The sequence below is a fragment of the Peromyscus californicus genome, unplaced genomic scaffold (assembly GCF_007827085.1).
Source record: "Peromyscus californicus insignis strain IS unplaced genomic scaffold, ASM782708v3 Scaffold_13__1_contigs__length_99412109, whole genome shotgun sequence".
Taxonomy (NCBI): Eukaryota; Metazoa; Chordata; class Mammalia; order Rodentia; family Cricetidae; genus Peromyscus; species Peromyscus californicus.
This window is the reverse complement of record NW_026294424.1, coordinates 93,622,221-93,633,978: the sequence shown is the minus strand read 5'-3', so window position 1 is coordinate 93,633,978 and position 11,758 is coordinate 93,622,221. Positions and strand designations below refer to the sequence as shown.

The 11,758-nt window shown below is 41.1% G+C and overlaps 1 protein-coding gene across 5 annotated transcripts in view; it reads left to right on the top strand.

Moving 5' to 3' along the window:
* The first annotated feature begins 2,764 nt into the window (after positions 1 to 2,764).
* Mapk10 (mitogen-activated protein kinase 10) overlaps positions 2,765 to 11,758 on the top strand; it is a 312,106-nt gene continuing 303,112 nt past the window's right edge. The window contains exons 1-2 of one of the 5 annotated variants that reach the window (XM_052735546.1): positions 2,765 to 3,323; positions 8,269 to 8,382. The gene's annotated coding sequence lies outside the window, so the exon portion shown is untranslated. The remainder of the gene's footprint in view (positions 3,324 to 8,268; positions 8,383 to 11,758) is intronic. The other 4 variants (XM_052735542.1, XM_052735545.1, XM_052735541.1 and 1 more) reach the window with 4 other exon arrangements.

Genomic DNA, 11,758 nt, shown 5'->3' with positions numbered 1-11,758 from the left:
GGCAAGTACAACAATCCCCAAAATGATCTGTTTCCCTGTTTCTATCACACTTTTTGCCATGTGTTTATTTGGTGTATAGGAGGTCCTGAAACTTGTTTTGTTGGATTGGGATGTGAAAGTAGAGAAATACATTAAAATCATGGAAGTTGAATAAACCTTAGTTTATTCCAATAAAGAAGGGGAACTATTTATGTATTGATTAAAGGAAAAAAAAACTTGTATTTACTTCATACTCAAGTTTGAGGAAATTATTTCCCAAGGTGTATAGAATAGAATTTAAGCACTATGCTAATAATGTAAACACCACTGAAGTATACAGGTTGAAAATTGAAGAGTTGCTGGGTGGTGGTGGCACACACCTTTAATCCCAGCACTCGGGAGGCAGAGCCAGGCAGATCTCTGTGAGTCCAAGGCCAGCGTGGTCTACCAAAAAAGAAAAAAAAATTAAAGAGTTATACAATATATTCTTCTCTAAATCTGATTGGCATCTATGACTCCTGGAAACCCAATAAATGAAAATGATTGGTTTCAATGTATTCATGGTTTTCATTCTTTTAAAAAATTCTGCTTTATGAATATATGATAATTTGCTTATCTGTTCAGTGGACATGCTTTCAGATGCTTCTAGTTTTTACTTATTGCAAATAAAACTGGTATAGCATTTATGTACAACATTTTGTGACCATATGTTTCTATTCCTTTGCATGAATACCTAGAAATGGAATTGTTGAGTCACACTGTAGGTGTGTGTTTATCTTGATAAAACCTTCCAATCTGCTTCCCAAAGTGGTTTAATCACTTTCTTTTCTAACCAGCAGTTGAGAGCTCTGGTTTCTTATTGCTCTGTTGGTACTGGGTGGTATCAGTGCTTTTCATTTTAACCATTTTTTGTAGGCATGGATTGGAATTTCTTTGTGGCTTTAATTAGCATTTTTTTGATGACTAGTCATGTTGAATGCTTTTTCATATACATATGGACTATTTATAAATCTCCTGTCAAATGTCTGCAGAAGTCTTACTCATTAGACATCATTACATGTTTGTTTTCATTGCCGAATAGTAAATGTTTATATATCCAGGAATTTGCATGTATCAAATATATTTTCACATGTACGTCAAGAATGTTTTCTTCTGCTTTCTCACTGATGACTTTGAGTTAGTAAAAGCTTTTTACTGTTGATAAAGTATGTTTCTTTTTTCTCTTCTTTTTTTTTTCAGAATGAGTACATTTATTTGCCCTACAAAATCTTATCCTCCTTAAAAATCCAAAAATTATTTTTTTCTTTAAAAGATACGCATTATTTTTAATAGCCTTACAGTCTAAGGCAAAAGCTGAAGTTCAGTTTTTCTTTATCGATATTGAATTATTGGGGGTTGACTTGTGCTATCCAAACAGGAAACAAGTTTTGAATACTGCATGGTGGCAGAATGCTTACTTAGCATGGGTAAAGCCTTGGCATTCAATTCCCAGCACAGACAAGGTGGGGCGCGAGAAATAAAAGAAAGAAAGAACATACAGACCAACAGTTTAAAAGCTAGCATATCAATTGATGTCTATCATAAATCTGTTTGGCTATGCATCCACATTTTGATATGAGGCAGTCATAATTTATAAGCAGACCCAAGTGGAGAGTAAAAAGTTGTAGTCAACTACTGTTTCTTTGGACTTGAATTTAGAACAAAGAAACAACTAAAAACTTGTTGGGAGGACTAGAGTGAAACCCGCACGAGCATTTCATTTTCTAACTTCCTTCTCAGACAAAAGAGCACCAATCACAGCACAGAAACCCCAAGCCCAACGTGGTTCCTCGGGGTTTCATGATAGGTTGCAGGGTCTGCATCACTGCTGGCTTTGAACCTGTTTTATGTTCTATCTTTGCTGGTAGCCTATGACAGAGCTCCTTGTTCATGTCAGTGTGCCAGTTCCCAAGCACAGTGCAGAAGCACAAATTTCAGTACTACTTAGTTCCACAGATGGAAACCCACCTTGAAGGTGCTTAAGACAAACAGGATTGGGTCTGATTATGTAGCTTGAGAAGTCCAAAGACTAGATTTGCTTTCAAAACATAAGGTGAAAATTGTTTTGGTAAACATTTTAATAGTGAAAGTAGTCTAATGCTATCATTCCACCAAGCTATCATATATATGTATATAATTTTCATAATTTAAAAATATCCTATAGCAATCAAAGTCAGAAAAATTGCCTAGAACATGTAGTAAATGAAATTTATGTTAGTTTTCTATAGAGTTTTCTGAAACCTGAGAAAAAGTATCCCATACCCTAATTTCTTAACACAAATTACCAGTATTTTCCTTTCTACTTTAAATTGCAATATAAACATTAGTGAGTTTGCTTTAGTGGATATTTATGCAGGGTTTTCATGAAATAGGGAGACAGAGAAGAGATGGTGTTGGACAAATGACCTCTGTGGTCCAGGCGCAGCTCCAATCCTTGCTTCTCTTCTGAGGTCATAACCAACTCTTGTTTATTTTGACATTCAGAAAGATGGCACATCTCTGGCTTTCTTTGCTGCTTGCGAAAAGCTGAGGTGGTTGAAAAGCGAGGGTGACTGCCTTCCCAGTGTCTTTTTGATCTGTCCTCCTCGGTGCTGTGCAGAGCTGGAGCCACACAGAGGAGGAGCTCCTTGGCATTGTGCGGCAACCCCCCTCCACCGCAACCCCCCTCCCGGCCAGCGCTGAATTCGCAGATCTTGGTTGCCACGTTCCTGCTCCTTTACATTTTCCCTGCTTCTCATTTCGCCAGCAAACGAGGTAGCTGTAGCCACAGATAGACTTTTGCCTTTTTTCTTCTTCCCTCCTCCTACCCCTCCCTAGACCTCTCTGGGCTTTGACGTCATGTGTGCTCCTTTCAGTTGCCATAGCAACCCCATTCCCCAAGCCCTCTGTCCGTCTCCTCTGGTAGGCTCCACAATGGTACAGGCAGCCTCCCGCTGCACAATGGTTTCCAGGCAGTGAGAGAGGGTGATTCAGCAAGCCACTCTTCTCTTCCAACCGCCCGGCTCTTTTTATTTTTATGGGAGTGGGTGGTGCTTCCTATATTATATGCTTACCTTTTTTTTTTTTCTATTTTCGTTTTTACAAATTTCCTTTCTCTTCCTCACTCCTCAATTCCCAGGGGCTTGAGTGAGCTAAAGATTGGGTCTTCTCGGAAATCACCTGTCTGTTATTATTTTTAAACAATCTCCACACCTCCAAAGACTCTCCTCCTTATTCCGGTTTGGAATGTGGCTAATGAAAACCCAGTAGGGAAGATTTCTGAGGCAAGCATCCGGACCAAGATCCTAGTTCTCAGGCACGGAATGGTAGGTGACTCCTTGCTCATTTTGGGTTCTAGCCTGTTTTGGGAGGGTGGGTGATATCTGTCATCGGTCTTGTGGGATAGGAGAGAGCATGAGAAAGTAGGAAGCGATGGGGTTAGAGAGCCAGTTTAACGAAACATACTGTCACCGAGGCAAGAAGACCTTGGCATTTTACTCTGGGCATCCTCTTCTCAGACCGAGGAGTGAAGCGCGCTAGAAGGTGGACAGACCATTATTATTGTGACCCGGTAAAGCAGAGTAAGAGAAATGCACACATGAGAGTGGAGAGAGAGAGAGAGAGAGGGAGAGAGGGAGAGGGAGGGAGAGAGAGAGAGAGAGAGAGAGAGAGAGAGAGAGAGAGAGAGAGAAAAGAGAGAGAGAGGGAGAGAGGGAGAGAGAGAGGGAGAGAGGGAGAGGGAGAGAGGCTTGTTTAGAAGTGTGGCTCTCAGTTTGAGAAATGCTATAGGTCTCATAAGATATTTAAAAATGTCATTAATACACATAAATTTTATTTCCAGACGGGTTTAACTTTAAATATTCTGAAATATATTCATACAGTTTATATATGTATATATACATACATATACATAAACACACATATATAGCAAACTAATGAGCCATATATATATATCTCACAAACTAATGATGTTCCTCTTGTAGAAATACTCTGAGCTAAATCTGCAGACAGGAACACAGAACAGGGGCTTGACCAGGGAAAGAGCAAACATTGGCACTGCAGCTACGTAGGTAAAGGTCCCTTTAAGAAAGTGATCGCCCAGTCACAGTAGGCAGCATTTTCTATGGCAAGGTTCCCAGGTATTCTGTGCTGCGATACTGTGTCCCCTAGAAATGTCAGAGCATTTTCAGAAGAAACAGATGCTGTCATTGGGAAAGAGCTTGGTGATACAGTTTTCAGAATTTATGTGTTTGCTCCTTCAGCAGAACAAGTGTGGTGTATTGGAAAGCCTTCAAGTAAATCAGGTTATGGATATTTCAAGAAAATTATATGTATGCATTATGTATATTCCTTTCTTTTCCCTCCAACATTTAAATATAGAGACCAAGATGCTGCTTTGACTGCCTTGTGCAGATAACTTTCAAGGGCATTGCAATCTGGCCACAGGAAAGAATGGCTTATCCCAGGGCAGTAGGCTCTGAAGCAGCCACAAGGTTGTTTACATGGTCTGCTTTTGCTGCAGAGCAATGTGTCTGTATGACAGCGCTGGTGATAACTTTCCTGAGCACAGGCTAAGTCATATGGGACAGGCCACAGTTGGCGGTGAAGGAAGGTGGGTGTTAGATGGACCAGGCATTACCTGCCCAATTTCTCCCCCTTTCCCAACGCTACTATTGTCAACCCTGGAAGGTCCTGCAGAATGCTGATCAACATATTTAAAATGGTTGCGGTAATGGCCATTTCTCTCAGAGAGGCTTCAGTAGACGTCTGTCCTCGGTGAGCATGTATGTTTTAGTACAGCCAGCCACGCTCATGAATGAATTCACGAGCTTCCAACTCCACTTTGGAACCATTGGGTTTTAGGGCTAGACACTTTGATATCGCAGTCTTGCTGCTTCTGGAACATATTTCCTTTCTTTTTTAAAACCTTGATCTCACCCTTAATATTTGACACAAAGTATTGGATTCGTTTGTTTATCTACCAACATTAGAAGGGATTGTCTCTGCAGCTGAGAAAGGTGGAACGACCTTAAGCATGAGTTTCCAGCGTCCTTAGCGGCTTCTCCTTCCCTCCTGCCTTTAGCAGCTTTCATTTGTGGGGCTCTGGTTTCTGCAAAAATCTTTGCAATTGTAATGAAGAGATTCCAGGTGATGGGGAAGCCAGAGCTCCCCAGGGAGTGGCAAATTCAGCTACCTCCAGCTGCCTACTTGCTGCCCCCCAAAACAGTATCTGCTGGGAGAGGGTGTGTGCTTGCATGCCAGAAGAGGGTGATTCTGAGCAGATCCCACAGGGACCGAGTGTGTTCTCGCTGTGACTGTGACCGGCGCATCTGCAGCTAGTACTACAGTTTCTTAGTGCGTGGTGGAGATGGTCCAAGGTTAAGAGGAGAGCTGATCATGGATGCTATAAAATATATAAAATACAGTTATTTTAAATCTACAGCCAAACTCATTCACTGTCAGCGTATGCTGTATCAGAAGTGAACGAGGTGTGCCCAGTACAAGTGTTCAAAGGTACATTGTATATTGAAAGTTATGTTAGAGCCTCACGGAAATGAATCTATCTCTTTGAATATAAGCTTAGCTACAAAGTTTTCCCATCCTGATGATAAAAGATAAAGACCAATTGAGGCTCCTTGTTTGTTGGACTCAGGACCAGGCATTTTTTCCTGTTCTAGAGCTCAACTCAGGTCTTATGTGTAACTAGAGGATGGACGTGGAGTGGAATTGTTGTGAGTAAACCAAACAAATCTTTGGTTGCTCATTGGAAAAATGGGGTGCTAGCAAAGAAGGAGACTTCCTTCGATCTGCATGTGAAGGAAACACGTCTTCACTTAGAGGATCTCACCCTCAGTTCCTCCTCCCTCCTCTAAGATTATTTTCAAAGCTCCTGCTGGGCCTTGTGGTGGTCTTGCTTAGAGGGACACAGAAGTGTCCAGTGACAGGAAAGGAGTGCAGGGCTCTATTAGGTTCAGGCTGGTCGAGCACTTCCCTCCACACATGCAGCTGTTAGGCACCTTCTACAGAGCACCGAGGATGCATAGGGAAAGGGGGCCTCCGGACTCCTGGGAGAGGAGCTTTATCAGTCAAGATGAACAAAATCCATTTGTTTCTTCGGTTATTGAGGTTATTTGTTGCATTACATAATCCTGAGCACTGTGCAGCTGATGCTGATAAGATGGCTTGCTGCATATTTCTTGAAGAGGACTGTCTTTCAGAACGGGAACTTGTGTTTTTAGACACCCGTTACTCCATATGTTTTCACACGGAAGTTCTAGTATTTTGAGAAGATTTTTTTTCCCTTGTTTTGAGTATAGTTCAACCTCATGAGCAAATTAAGGTGAAGAAAGAAAACTTAAAAATCTATATATTTGAGGACCATTGGTTCCCCTATGCCTAATGCAGAAAAATTACTTCTTCTTTTTTTTTTTTAAATAGAGAATCTTGGTAAAAATGAGTGGAGACACTGGGTAACACCACAAACCCATGAATGAAACCTGTCCTTTTGGAAGCAGGCTCTGAACGCTGCTGTTTTCAGCAAAGGATCTTGTAGTTTGGTATTTTGGACATCCAACAAGCTACCTTAGCTTTTCTCATCATTCTTAGCTCTAGTGCCCACAAGACACAAAACCCATCGCTTAAGAAACTAGTGCTGGTGGGAATGGAAGTCTGAGTTTTGTGAAGAGAAACAAACGACAGAAGGTTCCTGCAGAAGTGTTCTGATCACAGCTGCTCAAACGCCCTGAGTGGTGTGCAGAGGGAAGACGCAGCCATGGTACAGGGCAGTAGGCATGGCCAGACAGCCTGCACAGTGAGAGACAGGACCCCAGTGATTCCTCACCTCACCCCTCCTCCACCTTCTTTAACATCAGGAACAAGACAGAACCTAAGCAACAGAGACTTAAAAACACTACAAATTCACGTCAGTGGGTTTTCCTCTCAGAAATTAAACCGAGTCCTGGTTTGTGGCTAGTGGCCTGCTCGGATGCACCAGGTGCTTCCCAAGTGTGGGATATTGGGGTCCTTGTGCTCCTTCTGTGTGGAAATGGGACCCGGAACTATGGAGTGTGAAGGGAGGTCCCCAGGTCTGCTTACTTGGCTGTGTTTATTTCGTGTCTATAGGAGGAGGCTCCCTCTGCATACCGATCACCACACAAAACAGTGATCTCCTGTGCCTTCAGGTCTGTCTTGCTCAGTCTAGCACACAGTAGGTATCTATGAAGTGAGAAGTGCTGGGGGTGGAGGAGAGTGAGATGAGAACACAAAGTTTCAGCCATTGAAGTCGATGCTCGTGGGGAGTTGAGTTACACGGTGAAGATGGGATAGTTTGATGGTCAGTGCAGCAGAACCGACGAGGAAGATGATCCACACTAAAATGGTGATACAGGACAAACGAGACCGTGCTGGGATGTTGGAAGTAGCTGAGTGAGTGGTGGTGAGAAAGGTATTCCTAGAAATCACTGGAAGACCCTGTCCACGGGTGATACTCTTACTTGACTAGAAAAGGAGAGTATTTCAGGATTTGGTAAGATGGAAATTAAGTTCGTGGTTTGTCAATAGGTAGAAAATTGAAAACTGGCACAGGCCTTGAGAATCTGGTCTAAACTCATGCAGCAATAAGGATAAAGAGTGGGTCTATAAGATCGGATTACTACAGACCAACATAAGCTTAGTTTTTTTTTTTTGGTTTTTTCGAGACAGGGTTTCTCTGTGTAGCTTTGCGCCTTTCCTGGATCTCGGTTTGTAGACCAGGCTGGCCTTGAACTCACAAAGATCCACCTGCCTCTGCCTCCTGAGTGCTGGGATTAAAGGCGTGTGCCACCACCGCCCGGCAAGCTTAGTTTTATGTGTCAGACCCGAGAGGGTTTTACCTTTTCTCCTTTTTGTTGGTAAGCATGTAGCCATTGTTCCTGTGTATTCTACTGTAAAATGAAGACTGTGTTCCAGTGGAGGCCTAACTGATGTGTCTCACAACTAAGTCTACAGTTAGAAAAACAGATATCCTATCCAGTCAAATAGTTACTAATTGGGTTTTATGTTCAGATTTTAAAAACATGTAGCTGTTCTGCTCTGGACACCGAAGTTCCTTTGTTTGCAACAAATTCTAACAGAAGTCATTACCTCAAATAATTGATGTCATCTCCCTGCTCCTTGCCACACGGGAAAATTGTTTTTACTGTATTTGATGTTAGTATTTTGTTTTAATAGTGCAAATGAAGTTAAATGTGGAATCTTCAAATTGAACTATGTATCATTTTGCTCTGATTTTAGGCTAGTGTGAGAACACCACCGGCAGGACCCTCTCAGATCTTGGTTATGGCAACTCACGCAAGAAGCTGTTGAATTAGACCCCTTTCCTATAGATGAGAAACCACACAAGCAGTGGTGAGTTGAAAATCTGCAAATATTCCTTAGTAGAACATTTATAGTCAACATGACCAACTTACTTATCACATATAGTCTCATCTATGGATCTGAATAAACACTGTTCCAAATGGTGTCAATCTAGGTGAAAATCGATAGGAAAGAACATGTACAGTAGTTGATGGTGTGGTCATTTTAATACCTCTTATAATTCTGTGGTTTTGAGATATACCATGATTTCATCTCCATGAACCATCCCAGTCTACATAGGAAGGCTTCAGCTAATAACATCATGTTGTAGAGTAACAGCTGGGAAACATTATTTTAAGTCGTATTTTTAGTTTGTAGCATGCTACTACATTATTAAACTCCTTTAGTGGAAAAATTGGTCCTGAGATAAATTAAAATGCTTAATTCCTTTCAGAACCACACACACACACACACACACACACACACACACACACACACACATGCACTGCATACACACCACACACACATACCACACCCCCACAACCAAACCCCCACTCACACACATTGTTTAGATCTTCAGGCACATAGGAAGGACAACTCCATCATATTTGTGGACATTTTAATCTACAAATCCATTTGTTCATGATAAACAACATTAATGATATACCTAGCTGCTCTGCCTACTTAGAATAATTTGGAAAATGTATTATTTTATAAGAATATCAGCACACCCAAGCTGAATGCCTTTAAAGTCAAATCTTGATGCTCGATAGCCACCAAAATCAGCAGTTAATAAACCACAGTGGATATGAACAAACTATATTCTGTCAAGTAACATCTGTGAGAAACAGAATACAGTGGTTGTGCTCATAAGACTCCGAAAGGAAGCTATTTGTGCCAGTGATCGATATCTCACTTTCATTTGCTTGGTGGCTTCTTCGTAGTAAGGCTGTCCTGTGGCTCAATGTGGTGCTTATAGCTGCAGAAACCTGAGGAAATGAACTCTATAGTGATTCATATTACGGTTTTTACAATCTGCCAATCATCAGAGTGAAGATGCAGATCCAAGTGTCCCCACTATAGTGTGCTTTATAAAAATATGTTCCATGTTTGTTGTGAAGAGAGAATCATATACAATCGCCAGTAACCAACCATTTGTGAGCTACAACAATGACCGTTTTATATGATTGACTCTATATGTTGTTCTGTGTTATTCCCAGTGAGTAGAAGTACATTATCCCCAGGCTAAACACTTATCTATTACGCTAACGTTTAATGGGAATCTGTCATGTAGATATACCGTTGGCTTTTGGAATAGATGAAATTCTCTGTCTTAAAGGACTTCTCAGTTGAAAGACTGTGTTACTTACATGATGGGCTCTTAGTAGGACAGATTTATCTAAAGATGGTGTACTTGTGAAGTATGATCCGGTAGGTAGACACAGGGAGCAAAAGCAAAGAGAGCCGTCTCACAGATACGGTGAAAACCAGTCAAGGAAGACTTCGCAAAGGGACATTTAGGTTAGCCAGAGGAAAGGCACAGTCAGTGCACGGTGGGACACTCAGACCATCAGCTGGGAGAGCCATTGCTTGGGAGCACTCTCATTCAGCATTGGTATAGAGGGGTACGGGAGAAACAGGAAGGATCTCTTAGACAAAGCTAAGGCATTGAGATTTTATACTAAAATGAAGAGCTTTTGGAGGTCTTAATTAGGAGTAACACAACTGACTTACTTTAAAATTGTGAGTATTTTACCTACTAGAAGAACATATTAAATAAGGGGAAGGTGAAGATGATTATGTATCATATTTCATAGACTCCCAGCAAGCACCATATGTTCCAGATCATGTACTTTTCCTTCCACACCACAGGTGACCACATAGCCATCCTACCTGTCACTCACCCCCTGCTGTTCTTTGTAGAATTTACATCTAAGTATCTCCACAATAGATATTTCAGTCTGTCTGCACTTAGTTCCACATAGTTGTCATTATAGTACATTCTTAATCCTCTGGTGACAAACTTTGACTCACACATATAGTATATTTGCATAAGTTGTTGTATAGCGTTTTATTGCAGAAATATACCAAAATTTGCTTATCCTTATACTGTTGATGGGAACTCAGATTTTATTTAGTTTCCATCACATACATTTAGAATAAATATCAAGAGGAAGGATTGCTAGGTTTTGAGATATATGTGTCTTTAATTTTAATAAATAATTGAGAAATCTTTTTGAGTTGGACGTATCAATTTGTACTCACAGCGATGGTGTAGGGAAACTCAACATTTTCCCCTGAACTTCATTTGCAAGTTCTTAGGTTTTCCTAATCAGGTGAATGTGTAATTATACTCATATAAGTATCAATTTGCATTTTGCTGATTACTAATGAGGAATATCGTTCCATTTTTTTTAAAATGTGGCCAATTGATGTTCCTCTTTTGTGAAGTGCCTGTTCCAGCCTTTTTGAGATGTATCTTTCAAAATGGTATCATTTTTGAATTCTTACTGTGTAATAGGCACTATACTGAGCACTTTACAAACATTAATCTTCCATCATCTTTGTGGCTTACAGACAAGGGAACCCAGAATTTAGGAGGTTAAATAGCTGACTGACAGACATGCGGGGAAGGAGCTGTGGACTTAGCATTCAACTTGAACTCTTTCTGACCTGAGAGCTCTTTACTTTCTCAGAGTTTGTTCAGAGGCTGATTAGGCTGAGGCCAGAGGGAACATTCTAAGTGCTTCTGCAAGAACAAAAGTAATGAAAGCGTAAGGTAAAGATTTGGCAGAAGGAGTAGACCTGGAGATAAATGCAGCGGGTGGGTGGAGAAGGTGGGGTGAAGATGGTCTCAGGCTTCCCGATCTGTGGGCTGGGCAGAGTCAATACGAGTCATATGTGTGTCTGTATAGTCGTGGTATTGTAGGAACCTCCAAGAACATACTTCATGATTCTAACATTTAATAAGAAGTCAGTTAAGGCCTGTAGGGTTATGAAGTTCAGGGTTAAAAAGAGACCACGGTGTTTATTTGGGTCAACTCTTGACTTTCTAAAAGATGTGGCACTAGTTGCCAGCTAGTGGCCTTTTCAAGATCATGGGTCACCAAGGGTCATGTTAAGAACAGACACTAGGACTGCAAAAAACAGCAACGACAACAACAACAACAACAAAATACCAAATAACAGCCGCCTGCCTTTTAAATTAATATGTGACCCTGCAATCAACCTGCTTTATTTCTTAAACCCTCAGAGGTCAGCACCCTTTGGTCGAAGTCTGTTGTCACTGTCACAGAGGCTCTGTTCAGCATCTTTCTCAGGCTTATTAAGTAACCTTAACACTGTCATATTTTTTTTGCTGATGATTCTACCAACAAAACCACACATTTTTATTTTAGTTTACAATTATTGCCATACAACCTGCCCG